The sequence below is a fragment of the Homarus americanus genome, unplaced genomic scaffold (genome assembly GCF_018991925.1).
Source record: "Homarus americanus isolate GMGI-L3 unplaced genomic scaffold, GMGI_Hamer_2.0 scaffold51859, whole genome shotgun sequence".
NCBI lineage: Eukaryota > Metazoa > Arthropoda > Malacostraca > Decapoda > Nephropidae > Homarus > Homarus americanus.
The window spans coordinates 9525335-9539567 of record NW_024711292.1 but is presented as its reverse complement, the minus strand read 5'-3'; the positions used below and the strand labels follow the sequence as shown (position 1 = coordinate 9539567).

Below are 14233 nucleotides of genomic sequence, written 5' to 3'. Positions count from 1 at the left end.
AGGTGTGATCCAAAAGTTCCCGGACTGGCTTCATAAAATCTTTATTTTTCAAGATATTACAGTTAAACTTTAGTAACCCTTAAAATATTCTTCAGAGGCCTCAATGTAGTGCTGAATCCTCTCCTCCCACTTCTGGAAGCAGATCTGGAAGTCCTTGTTGGTGAGGCTGGAGAACACCTGCCATGTGTCATGTATCTCCATTCTGTCCATGATCTTCTTCCCCTTGAGGTTCAACTTGAACTTCGGAAACAGCCAGAAGTCACAGGGGACCAGATCTGGAGAGTATGGAGGGTGGGGGCAACTGGGATGCCATGCTGTTTCCGAAGTTCAAGTTGAACCTCAAGGGGAATGTATGAGTAGGGGAACATATCCTTAATATTGTAATAATGTATTTTTACATATTTTACCTGGTCGTTCTATGAACTTTTTTTTTCAACATTTGTCTTCCTGTTGTTTACAGGTGTTTATTTCAATACAAAGGTGAAGCCCTTACTAGGTCCTCAGTGTGCATTTTTGGATTTGATTGCAGCTGCAAATTATGGCTTATCAAAACAGCAGTCAATATATATTTATCCCGTTGTTGGAGTACTTGGCATGATTCCTTGGATGTCAGTTGCCAACTAAACGTGATGTGTTAAGACGCTTTCTTTTTTCCAAAGAAATCCACAAATTCTGTGAAGACTGCGTTGTACAGTTGACACACGTACTAACTATCCTTTGGATCAAATCATCAATAGCACATCTTTTCAAGCAGCGATTTAAGGCTCTAATTCTAAGCCGGAATGAAAAAACAGAAATGTGGTGAAGTCATTTAAGAAGGCGGAACAGGACGCATATAAAAATAATTGAAAGCTTTGTTTGATGCCAGTGTTTGTAAGTGTGCAGCTGATGACGTGTGTGTGTGACTTGGGGTTAAAACTCCCAAATATTGAAAAAGCCTTTTATTAAATATCAAAGAACAACCAGAAATATGTATATTGGGAAAGTTGATGAGCAAGTTAGTACTAAGATGGTTGTCAGTGAACAAATAAAGTACAAAAGAGAAGAAGATTACAAAAACATCCATGAACAAAGATCAGAGAAGAAACTCCATGGAGCAGAGAAGAATCCAGCGCTACCTTCTGTTGTAAAGCGAAGTTCACCTGTCAACGATGAAATTCAACAATTTACGGAGTTCAAGAAATACAATGCTGTAAAATACAAACTATTGGGTTTATAGTGATCGATGGGGATTATTTAATGGGGCTGGTGCGGCCATTGAATCTGCTACTCTTGAAGACCAAGGTATCATAACATGTGATAGTAAATTACAGGTGGTAGATAAATGTAAATTTCACAGGGCCAGAGTCTTCTACGCACTATAAAAAAAATGTATATACATTGACGGTAGAAAACATCTAACCAAACAAGAGAACAGGAGAGACAATGTTAGTACACATTTGATCCCTACACTACGCTAGAACATATTTGTCTCACCAAGGAACATAGTCATGTTACACTGCCTAACAGTAAGTCAAAAGAGGTTTGCTAAGTTATTTTGAAGCACAGGGATATCTAGCTGAAGAAAAAATCACAAGAGATGACATTAATGCCATAAGATGTGATGGTACGGTCGGTAACACTGGATCAACAGGAGGAACAATAAGATTAATAGAGGAAAAGCTGTCACGATGAATACAAAGCCACTCAACTTGCTAATAACTACTTATTAAAAACGAAATAAATTATTTCAAGAGGAAATTTCAATATTTAAAGCAAAATTTTATGTTGTCTTTTGTAGAAACAAAACTTTGAAATGGAAAAAAATATATATAATCCAGTCAAATGTCCCTGAAATTCATGTTTTTAGCAATATTTGGTTTTGGGGGTACCACTTAATTGTACCTAAGAACAAAAACTTATTTATACCTTTATTCCTTATTAATAGGAGCAACCTTTGCAATTATTTTTTTAACTGTTTTATATATGGTCGCTGCATGGAATGTCAGGACACTTCTGGATACTGTCACAAATGAGCGTCTTGAAAGAAGAACCGTCCCCGTGGCAAAAGAGCTGGCACGGTATAACATCGACATAGCAGCCATTAGTGAGTCCCGGCACCCAGAAGAGGGGTGACTCACAGAAAGGGGGTCTGGCTATACCTTCTTCTGGAAGACTAAGCCTGCTACAGAGAGGAACCACATTAATGGAGTTGGCTTTGCCATCTGCCATTACATCCTACATAGGCTAACTGAAATGCCTGTTTGGATCAACAATCGCCTCATGACACTCAGAATCCCACTGAATCACTTACGTCATGTCTTTCTCAGCAGTGCCTCTGCCCCAACACTGGATGCAGAAGATGACATCAAGGGGGCCTTTTACACTGACCTTGAAAGAGTGCTAACTTCTATCCTCAGAGAAGATAAGGTTGTGCTCCTTGGTAACTTCAATGCCAGAGTTGGCAGAGATGCTGACATTTGGCAGGGAATCATGGGGAGAAATGGACTAGGTAAGTGTAATCCCAACGGCCAACTCCTCCTCAGCAAGTGTGCTGCAAATAATCTCACTATCACCAATACCTTGTTTAGGCAGGTCGACAAGTTCAAGAGTTCATCACTGTCAGAGAAAGAGATCAGAGAGATGTCCTCATCACCGGAGCCATGCCAGGCTCGGACCACTGTGACACTGATCATCGGTTAGTCAGAGCCATAATCTCACTTCATGTCCCCCCAAAATGGTGAAGGCAACAAGTCTACAGAAGAGGCTTTAACACTAAGTATCTGGAGGATCCAGCGCTAGCACATGCTTTCAACGAGCAGCTCGAACATGGGCTGATAAACAACCCGACACCGACAACAAACAACCCAAATCCCAGTCCCGAATGGGATATTCCCGACACTGTCATGACAAAAACCTGCAGAGAGACCCTCGGCCAGATCAAAAGAATACACCAAGACTGGTTTGATGAAAATGACCCAGAAATCAATGTACTCGTCGATGATAAACGTGCTGCTTTAACTGACTGGCAGAGCACCCCTCAGTCTCGGACCAAAGCTGATACCTTCCGCAAGAAGAAAGCAGCGGCCCAGCGCAAACTTCGCAATCTAAAGAACGACTGGTTTAAAAATAAAGCATGTGAAATGCAAAAACTTGCAGATCAACACAATTTGCACGAAATTTTCCATTCCACTAAACATTTTATGGGCCAATCACTCATGGCACAGCCCTCCTCTGCTCATCCGATGGTAACTCCATAATTAAAGACGAAGAAGGAACATCCTTCAGCGCTGCAAAGAGCACTACCATTCGTTGCTCAACCGAAACACAGATGTGGATGTCATGACAACCCAGCAGGTCCTTCAGCAACCATAGCTGACCCTGTGGTTGACGTAGCTACTGTTATTAAACAGATGAAGAATACGAAAATCTCAGGGCCTGATAGAATCCCAGCCAAAGTGTATAAAGCAGGAGGACCTCTGCTTACCAGCTGTCTGCACTCTCTCCTGTAGAATATATGGGAAACGGAGGAAATCCCTCAAGCTCTTAAAGACACCTCCATCGTCAATATTTTTAAGAACAAGGGAGACCGGTCAAACGTGGCAACTACTGTGGGATCTCACTGCTGTCTGTAGCTGGCAAGATTATCGCCCGAGTCCGAAACAGATTTCTTCCTGAGGCTGAAAATTTCCTCCCAGAATCTCAATGTGGCTTTAGACCATCACGTGGCACGACTGACATGGTCCTGTCTGCCCGCCAGATACAGGTAAAGTGCAGAGAACAGTGTCGTGACCTGTACATGGCCTTCATCGACCAAACCAAGGCCTTTGACTCGGTTAACAGGGAAGCCCTGTGGTGGACCCTCAGCTGTTTTGGCTGGCCACCAAAATTCATCGTCATTGTGAGGCGACTCCACGATGGCATGAACGGTAGTGCCCTGCACAATGGCACCCAATCTGAGTTCCTCCCCATTCAAACGGGGGTAAAACAAGGATGTGTACTAGCACCAACTCTCTTTTCCATTTTCTTGGCTGCCTTCTTTACTCGTGCCAGTGCTAATTTAGCCGGCAGGGTGAACATCCAGTACCGGATGAAGGGTCTTTTCAACATATGACGACTCCGGGCAGGAACAAAGTTGAACTTCAGTATGCAGATGACCTCACCCTTGTCGCTCACACTGAACGTGACCTACAGGATATCCTGAACACCTACACAGATGCATGTATGCACCCTTCAGCCTTGAGGTGAATGTACGTAAGACTCAGATTCTCTTTCATCCTGCCCCTGGTTCAGCCACACCTCAACCATCCATCCAGCTTAATGGTACTACCCTCTCTAATGTTACCCACTTTCAGTATCTCGGCTCCCACTTGTCCACCACTGTGGATATCGATGAAGAGATTCAATATCAGATCGGATGTGCATCTCAAGCCTTTGGCAGACTCCGTACACGTGTCTTCAGCTGTTGGGAGCTGAAATTATCTACAAAGTTGCATGTATATCGAGCAGTGGTCCTCCCCACTCTTCTATATGGCAGCGAGACATGGGTCACATACAGGAGGCACCTCAAGTCACTAAAAACTTTCACCAACGTAGTCTACGTTCCATCCTCTGAGTTCGCTGGGAAGACAAGAAAACAAATGCCAGTATTCTCGCTGACACCAACTGTAGGAGCATTGAGGCTACCATTATCTATGAACAACTTCGTTGGACTGGCTGGGAACTGAAAGGGTATAAGGATATTCTCAAAACAATCCTGAAAAAGTGCCAAGTCGATCCCCTCACCTGGGAGACTATCACTCCACACCGTAACGTTTGGAGTTGCACCACACGAGAAGGCGTTAATACTTTCGAGTTCGCCCAATTGCATACCGAGGCAGAGAAGCACCAACGCCGGAAAGACTTTGCCGCCGCCCCTCCTGCACTAGATGTAGCCCTCCACACACGCAGCATCTTTGGACAACCCTGCATGTCCCGTATCATTTTAACATTGATGGATGATTGGCATACTCGATTCCTAGTGACAGCAAAGTAGTAGTAATCATGTGTGTTGAATTTAGTTGAATTGAAACAGTTTATTAAGCCAGAAAAACACAGATACAGAGTGGATAATAATAACAATATTAACATGACTGAGCCAGTTGAGAACCTGAGCTCTCCTTTAGGCACCTGATATATACAATACATTTATCTTCAGGAAGTATTATGTAACATTTAGTAACATCTGGAATAGTACAATAGCGTGGTGGTAATAAGAACATTTCATAATGTTACAACGGTTATCACTTCAATATTTATTTATTTTTATTTATTTATTATTTTTTTTTTAGTTTACTTTTATTTTTTTAATTATAAGTATGTACATAAATTACAGTGGAATTGAAAAACATAAGTATAATGGGGGAGCAGTACAACCTGGGTTGTACAGTATTAAGGTTGAACAAGAGGACAGAGCTGTCAGGATTATGTCTAGTTGGCAAATATGTTTAGTGCAATGGTAATTTCTTATCTATTTACATGATAATTTCCGATAAAACGGTTTTGATGGTACAATAAAAGCAGGCACTGTAAATATAGTAGGTATTACAAGAAATATTAATACTTAGACAATAGATATTTTTTAAGAGATGATTTAAAGGAAGGGAGCATAGTGTTTGCTCGGATGTGTGGGGGTAAAAGTTGTTCTACACCTTCACACAGTGATATTTTATGGAGGTCTGGGACTGAGAGGAGCGCATGGGGGGTTGGTCCTAGTAGCTCTGGGTGCCTTAAGTTGTATCTCTGATTATTCCGGAACTGGAAATAATTATTGTCAAGCAAGTGATTGATAGATTTGTAAACAAAGAGGGCACAGCAGTAGGTGTTAATATCTTCGAATTTTAAAATTTTTAATTTAGCAAATTTTTCGTTTGTGTGATCTGTTTTTGTTTTTTTCAAGTAGGCCATTGTCCGTACAACTCTCTTTTGTGCAGTAACCAGAGATTGTGTTTTTGAAGAGCCAGATGCTCCCCATAGTGTGTGACAGTGTATCAGGTGTTGGTAAACAAGATCATGATAGATTTCTTTCATTGCTGTGGGAGTGAGTGACTGTCGAGTGTGATACATGATATCGCTCTGTTTATTGACTTTGCTATGAATGGCTTGTATGTGGTTTCTCCAGTTAATTTCTCATCAACAATAACTCCGATCAGTTTAGTATTTTGTTCGTGTTTGAGGACTGTATTACCAAGATACAGGGGGTCCAAGTCTGGGGGTAAGTTTTTCCCTCTGTGAAAGATCGTGTAGTGGGTTTTCTCAAGGTTTAAGGTCAGTTTATTACGTATTACCCAGGTCCTGACTTTAGTCAATTTAGTGTTCATAGTTCTCATCAAGGAATTGAGGTCTGAGTTGCTGGCATAGAGATTACTATCGTCTGCAAATAAGTTGTATTTTATGAGTGTGCTGGCATGGACTATGTCGTTTATGTACAACAAAAACAGTACTGGACCGAGAATGGAACCTTGGGGGACGCCATGCAAGATTGGCGAGGAGTCAGATTGGTGATTATTATAGCAGACATACTGCATCCTGTTGGACAGATTGTGGGATAGGCCCGCCGTAATGCTCAAGCTTTGGAAGGAGGATGGTATGGTCGACAGTATCGAATACTGTTTGTAAACTTTGTGGCCAACCCGACTCTCACACCCTCTCTCACTACATCCTCACTTGCCCTATGACCTCCTCCTATAGGTCCCCAGCCGTTAGCAACACCTCTTCCCTCCCAGACCAGATATCCCTCCTCCTAGTCACAGGCCTGGCATTTGACATTATTAGGGACCTGCCACTCTTTGCCATAAACAGATAAAATGTACCGGGAATTTTCCCCCCACACTCTCATCATTCTCTCACTTTATGTAACTTGACAAAACCTATGACCCTTCAGGCTTTTACGCTCTTAATGTACGAGTCATAAAGGCAAGTATGAACGTTTCATACTTCCCTGTTGGGCGCTGTAAACGCTTCTGCGCTTCACCTTGCACAGGATGTAAGGGGGTGCCCAATAAACTAGCCCCCCTCGGGGGCAAATCTGAATCTGACAGTATCGAAGGCTTTAGAGAGGTCCAAGAATATACCGACTGTGAACTGACTGTCATCAAAGGAATTTAAGATGTCATTAGTAAAGGATAGCAGGGCACTCTCAGTCGACCTTCTAGGTCTAAATCCAAATTGTGAGTCTGTAAAGATGTTATTGGCATTGCAGAAGGAATTTAGTCTACTACATGCTAGCTTCTCCAGTATCTTACTCAAGGCTGGGAGGACTGATATGGGGCGGTAATTCTTGAAGAGACCTTTGTCCCCAGATTTTTTATATGCTGGGTGAACTTTAGCAATTTTCAGTTTATCCGGAAAGACACCACTAGTGAAGGAGGAGTTACAAATGTGTAGGAGAACAGGTAGTAATAAGTGGGCTCCTTTCTTAATGATGCTCATTGATATATTGTCTTCAACTGCTGCTGCTTTGGACATTTTTATGATGGCCAGTAATTCGTCTGCAGTGACAGGGGATAAGAACAGCTCATTTTGCTGTCTGTTTTACAGGTAGGTTCTAAATTCCTCATGGTGATCAGGGATGCTCTCTGCAAGATTTTTGCCAACATTAATAAAATATCCATTGAAGTGGTTGACAATGAGGAAGGGTTCCGTTACAACTGAATCATTTATCATAAAAGCGGAGTGGGGGGCCGAAGGCTGAGTGTTCCTATTCTGAATAGAATTTATGACATTCCAGGTTTTCTTACCGTCGCCTGGTGCTGACTGGAGCTTATTTGTATGATAGCTACGTCTGGCATTTCTAACTGCTTGAGTTACTCTATTTCTGATACCTGTACTTTGGTAAGCATCACCGAAAGTTATGGGTCTTTTTGCAAATTTCCTTTGGAGTTTGTGTTTTCTTTTATCATTATCTTAATTTTGCCTGTGATATAGGGTTTGGAAATGGATACAGTTTTCACTGACTTAGTCTTGAGCGGGAAGCATTTATCAAAGCAAGCATTGAAGATGCAAGAGAAGTTGCAGCAGTTCACGTTAGGGTTGTCGGAGGCATAGACAAGATCCCAGTTAGCATTCATTAGGTTGTTTTAAAAAAAAGGAGCATGTTGTCGGTGCAGTAGTCTCTGTATGCATTGAGACTACAAGGCCTTTCAGGTCTTGTGGCTGTTTTATACATGGCAAAAACTGGAAAGTGATCTGAGATATTGTTATAAATAATTCCACTTGCAAGATTGTTAGGAGTGTTGTTAGTCCAGATATGATCTATCACAGTGGCAGAGGTGGCAGTTACTCCAGTGGGTTTGGTTATAGTGTTGAAGAAGAGTTTAGAATGACAGGTAGCAAGAAGGTCTAATACTGAGGTGTCGGTTTCTGATTTTAATAGATCAAGGTTGAAATCTCCTCTAATGTAGCAGTCTTTCCTCTCTGAACTTATGATAGTGATAAACTCCGAAAATTGACCAAGAAAATTCCTTACATTAGTGTGGGGTCGTCTGTAGATTACTCCTACAAGGTACTAGGATATTTCGTGTGTCGTTACGTAATTCAATGAAAACACTCTCCATGTACTCCTCCTGAACCTTTAAATCATCTCTTACAGAAGTGTATGTTAAAGTGTATTTATGTTGTGAACATGTATATAAGGCTGGGTAGGCGACTCAAGGGTGAACGTAGTAGTAGTAAAAGTGCCCCCTGGTGGTGGCAGCAGCAGCAGTATGGATGGGGGAGGGCCGCGGCACGCTACCCATCCCTCAGTCTGGTTGAGCCGTCGCCACGCCCACCACGCTTGCTCCACTCTCACGCCCGCGCCCTAATACTCCCTACACATTTCGTATTGACGTCCCCACACACTATATCATATTTTCTATTAAATGTTGGATTGACCATTAACTCGTCGGATCTGGCCGATAGCTGCTAGATTTGTAATTTGTCAGAACAAGTCTCACGGGTGGCGTGTGTAAGGTCTAGAGAAGGGAAGGAAGAAGAAGCGCCTCTTGCTGTGACTTCAAAAGTGCTTTTGAAGATGAGAAGGAAACATAGAACTTGATGATAAAACTAAGTGTGTACGTAAAGGAAAATAACATTTTTTTTTCTTCATCAGTACTATTATTATCATTATTATTATTATTATAAATGGAACGTAACAGAAGAGTGGTAAACTAGTGAGAGGTGTTATGTGTTACTGGAATACCTTCGACTTGCGTGAGGTAACGTGTGTGTGTGTGTTTGTGGTGACTGGCGAAGAAGGTAGTTTGTGCAGGATCGTCAGCAGGAATCTCAATAACAGGTAAGTTGTTGGGTCACCGATGACCTCATCTGTTGAGAAGGTGGTGGTGGTGGTCCTGGGCCTCCACTGATGAGTTACCTTTATCTCCTCCAGGTGTTTTTCTCGAATATTCTCCTTTACCTTATTTTTCAATGCACTACAGTTACCGTCACCTTCACTCCTGGTGGTGTAGCTCGTCACCTTCACTCCTGGTGGTTTAACTCGTCACCTTCACTCCTGGTGGTGTAGCTCGTCACCTTCACTCCTGGTGGTGTAGCTCGTCACCGTCACTCCTGGTGGTGTAGCTCGTCACCTTCACTCCTGGTGGTGTAGCTCGTCACCGTCACTCCTGGTGGTGTAGCTCGTCACCGTCACTCCTGGTGGTGTAGCTCGTCACCTTCACACCTCCTAGTATAAGAAAGAACATAATTTTAGCCGCAGTAATGCATCCGTTTGAGGCAACAGCCACGTGACTCCTGACCTTAAGTGTCAGTGGTATCTCCGTGTTTATCACAGTCTTAATACTTCAATACTGTGTGTGCTATACCGCATTGTGGGTAGCGCGAGGAAATGAGTTTTGTTATGGTATTAGCGCGTGTGAATGGCAGTCATTATTGTTAAATTATTATCACATTAGTATTGTTTTTCATTAATAAAAGTGCCGAAGTGCGGGGAGGTGTACACTACTTTTTATAACACGAATCGTTACTAATGTTGTGTTGTTATTGGTACTAAAAAAATCATGGTGTTTAAGTGTAGCTCAGGGCAGTGAGAGGCGTCTACTGGTTGTGTCCCAATTATAGTGCCACATTATTGTGATACTTCTTGCATATAACAGTTTATTGTGCAGTTCCTTCCTCTGATTTTATAGAGGGAGCAACTTAGTTTATTTTGTTTTAGCTCTTCGTTCGTCACAAGATAATTTTGATCCATTTTGTGTGTACCTTTTCGACAGGCGTTATTGTGAGTGTTTAGGTTACGTTCTTAGGTCAGCAGCAGTGGCAGGGTACACTTTAAACGTATTCGTGGGACAGATGGTGTGTGTTCCAATCCCTTGGTGAGAGGCAGTAGTAGTGTTCGTGTAATATTAGAAGAATTCTCCTGAAACTTGGTTTGGTTGTTCCTCATAAACGGAAGGTGTTCATGTGATTTTATTTCACACGGACATGAATTTTTACAGTAACCTTTGTGAGTTGACTAATGCCGGGGAAGATTGGGGCGCTCCGGCCCACTGGTGTACCTCGACTGTATTGGTAATATTTCTGAAATAATGATTTCAAATTAAAATTTGCATTTCATTAAATGAGGGAAGTGGCATACGCCCCTCTTCTTTAGTCCTCCGTTCACGTTCTTTACTGTTTTAAGAAGAAAACATGATAATTTGATACTACTACTACTACTTTTTTTTTTTTTTTTTTTAACAACGTGGCCTCCAGCCTCCCCCAATAGCCACACCTTCGCCGCCATTTATTTACCTTAATATTAAATATCCTAATACATAAGAAGCTATCCTATCTGTGTTAAATTAGTTGAGCCGCAGATCTATGCGGCATTCAGTGACTGTAGCCTCATAGTCAATATCTGCAGCAGTTGTCGGAGTAGGGGCAGAAGCTCTCGTTCCCCTGAGGCAGAGCAAAGCCGACCGAAGGAGAGAGAAGGACAGTCGACATCTCATCCAGGCTGTAACATAACTTCTGGGCTGCTGCTTCTGTTCGGAGATCAGCTCCGCGAGTCTGGCGTAGAAACATCTTGCACTTGGGCCCATCCCACCAGAGGTTGTGAACACTAGCGGAGTGAAGCTGCCTTGATCAACATTTTGAATTCTCTCCCCATATGCCCTTCTCTTGTCGTTCTCGTTCCTCCTATGTGCAGCATCGAGAGCTAGGTTACGGTGACAAACGGCCATGGGATCAAAAATCCTGATGTCGAAGAAAGCTCGCTGTCCCCGCGTCCAGAATCCTCGAGCACTGACGTCACACGGGCTTCGTTAGATGTGTTTGAAGTCCTGTGTTGGAAGATCTCGCCATCCAGTGGAAGGAGGGTCGGTTCTACCATGACGTCCCGGCAGATTTCCTTCAACATATTTGCTGTGAGATCCCTTACCTCGTCATGCCTCATGCATATGAAGCCCCCCTTCTTGCAGACCATGGCGTGATCGCCATCATAGGGAGAGCCACACACGCATTGGGAGGGCAAACCATCTACTGGCCAACCGTACCTTAGAGCAATGGCATCTGTAAATTCTTGTTTGTTAAGGCTGAAACCATTTGCCCTTATCGGTAACGTAGTTAACCAGTTCGAGGCGCCCACCTCCTGCGCTATAGCTACTTTTTTTGTCAAATTTTCTGGAACCTGCAGCAATAGTTGCTGCAACATGTCATTTTGGCAGTGCTGCCGATCTGTTGTAATGGACCTACGGATCTTATTAACTTCGCTGGTGTCCACTTCCCCTGTTGCATTCTGGGCTATTATGTGGTCAGTGAGGGCTGCCGTGAGCTTAAGTGAATTTTGATGTTCAGAGTCAGCAATCTCCTCTGGATTAGTTAGTCCCATCCCTCCCAGTCTTGGTGGAAGTGCAAGAAGTGTTCTTTCTGCTAGGGTTAAGTCAGGGTGTTTCACTAGTTTGGGAATGAACTTGACACTGATTGCTTCTTCCAAAGGGTGGAGGAGGGGTCGGATCTCAGGGATGGTACGCATCAGGTAGTTCCAACGATGCTTGACTCCATGGGTGAATGCTGCAAAGGCCGCATGTGGCTCTGTGTTAGCAATCTCCGATAGAGCTTGGATTTCGCTCACCAACTCAATCACCTTTCCCGCTACGTACTGGGTCTTGAAGTCCCTAGTGCCAATTACTGCACCTAGATGTCTTTGGCCGTCCTTAGTTATTTTGACCTCACTTTCGCCGAAAACCTCCAAAGCCCGATCATAATGATCTGGCTTCACGATGAGGAAGGATTTGCTGGCGTTTGGGTGGTACCCTATTTGTGGACCTCGCGATGTTACCAGGTCCCACCACTTTTTGATGTAAAGTAAATTAAATTCTTAACTCATAAAATTAGATTCGTCCATTCCCAACAGTTCACGTGGATGATCGTCAGGTTTATGTTAAGCGTCAGTTTTTCAAAGACTACCTGGACAATCGTATTGAATAAATTTAAAACGAATATTGGTAAATTGTGTTTATTTACATTTGCAATGAATTAGTATCTTGGGCACGGGAGATAGTTAGATGACCTCTGTACTAAAGGTCAGAGGTCAGGTGTCGGTAATAATAGATGACGACCTTGAAGAGTAAATGAAACATGGATGGTGATGACTACGTTTGTTTCGTCAAAGATAAACCTTCTACATTGTATCATTGTTTTTTTATTATATAGGTTTATGTTAATAATTTTACCTCATAGTTTATCATTACGTTGGTAACACCTTAACAAAACGATATATTTTTGTTGTTTTCGTATTTCATCAACTGGCATAACGGACGTAAGCTCTGTATAGTATTTTGTTTTTTGTCTGGAACATAGAACTCTATCCGAGTCTGCTGTCTCACTCACCTATCTGTATTTCCTCCTTGCCATTGCCATAACTCGTTAAAACAAAGCCCTGAGTACTGGGCCAGGGGTGAGTAGGAGGCAGGCGCCGTGACACACACACGCACACACACACGAGAGAGGGAAGAAAAACGTTAGTAAAAGTGTTCTCTTTAGGCTTGTTTGTCTTGGGTAAGAAGAACAGCTAAGTTAAAATTATGTGTTTAAAGATTTGTTGGTCGGCGTTTTTTCTCCGGTAACCGCGTTTGCCTTGACGCCCCTTCATTTCCTGTTCGTCGTTTTTATTCTTTTATCATTTCTCACTTGGCAGGGAAGAATATCCAGACAAAATTTTGGCGTTTAAAATATGTTGCCGTTTTCTTGCATTAATGGTGTACCTTTGTCGCACATTCATTCCTTAATTATTATTGTTGTGTATTGTGTTGGTTCTGGTGAGTGCTTTTATGTTCGTCTTTTCACTTAGATTTCAATGTTTATATAACGGTATATGATTTAAGCTTAAAACATTTTAACGAATCTTGGCGGGCGCGGTAAGGCCCATGGGTCTGGCGTCTCCTACTATAGACAAGTTGAATATACAATAACTAAACCTAATAGAAGCTGCATCCCTCACTGTGTCCTGAGGCACACAGTAGGCTGCCACATTATGGAATATTAGTCGAGAAATGTAAATACGGAACTTCATAACCCTTTCCAGTTACACGGCAGTTGCAGATGGAGTAACATTATGTAGCTAGAGACCCAAGGGAGCGGGGTTCTTCCAGTAACATCATATTATTTGCTGACGGTGCCGTGTTAGGTCGCAGATGAGGCTGGATATCTTGGAAAATTCTTCTTACTTAGTTTGGGTGTACTTAAGGTTGGGAAGTTTTAAGAAAATTTAGTGCCGGCTTCAGGAGAAAACTTGTTGATGTGTTGAAAAAGACAAGAATGCTTCAACCACCACAGGGGGACACCTGCCATATTGTTTTTGTTTTGTTTGTGTATAGAACCTGAGGACGCCGGCTTTTGGGGGGAAGATTCGGGGCAGTGGTGGCTTGGGTATGCCGGGGATGGGGTACTTGGGAAAAGTTGATGAGGGGGATTTTGGCCTTGAGGGAATCTTAGGGAGAGAGTTTTGCCTCCAGGGGAAGCCTGGGAGGGGTTTCGGTCTTTGGAAAGAGAGGATGGGTTGGTCGAGGGAAGCCACCGTGATATTAAACCCCAAGGCCGCGCCGGTGTGAAAAGTTGTGGCAATCACTGGCGGCTTCAGGTAAAGTCTTACAACGCCCGGATTGATTACTGAACCTGGAGTGACAGTCTTCAGTGATTAATTAAAAGGTGAGAGCGTGGGAGATCACTATGTAATGATGATATCAATTAGCGGTTTAAATATGGCCGTCAAAAGCTGGAAATATACAGAGGACGA

At 42.8% G+C, this 14233-nt stretch overlaps 1 protein-coding gene across 2 annotated transcripts in view; it reads left to right on the top strand.

Moving 5' to 3' along the window:
- Positions 1 to 14233, top strand: part of LOC121877973 — a 58672-nt gene that overhangs the window by 26551 nt on the left and 17888 nt on the right. Inside the window, exon 1 of one of the 2 annotated variants that reach the window (XR_006091094.1) lies at positions 8769 to 9295. The exons of the other annotated variant lie outside the window; for it this stretch is intronic. The gene's annotated coding sequence lies outside the window, so the exon portion shown is untranslated. Of the gene's footprint in view, positions 1 to 8768; positions 9296 to 14233 lie in introns of those variants that run through there. 2 annotated transcript variants of the gene reach the window in all.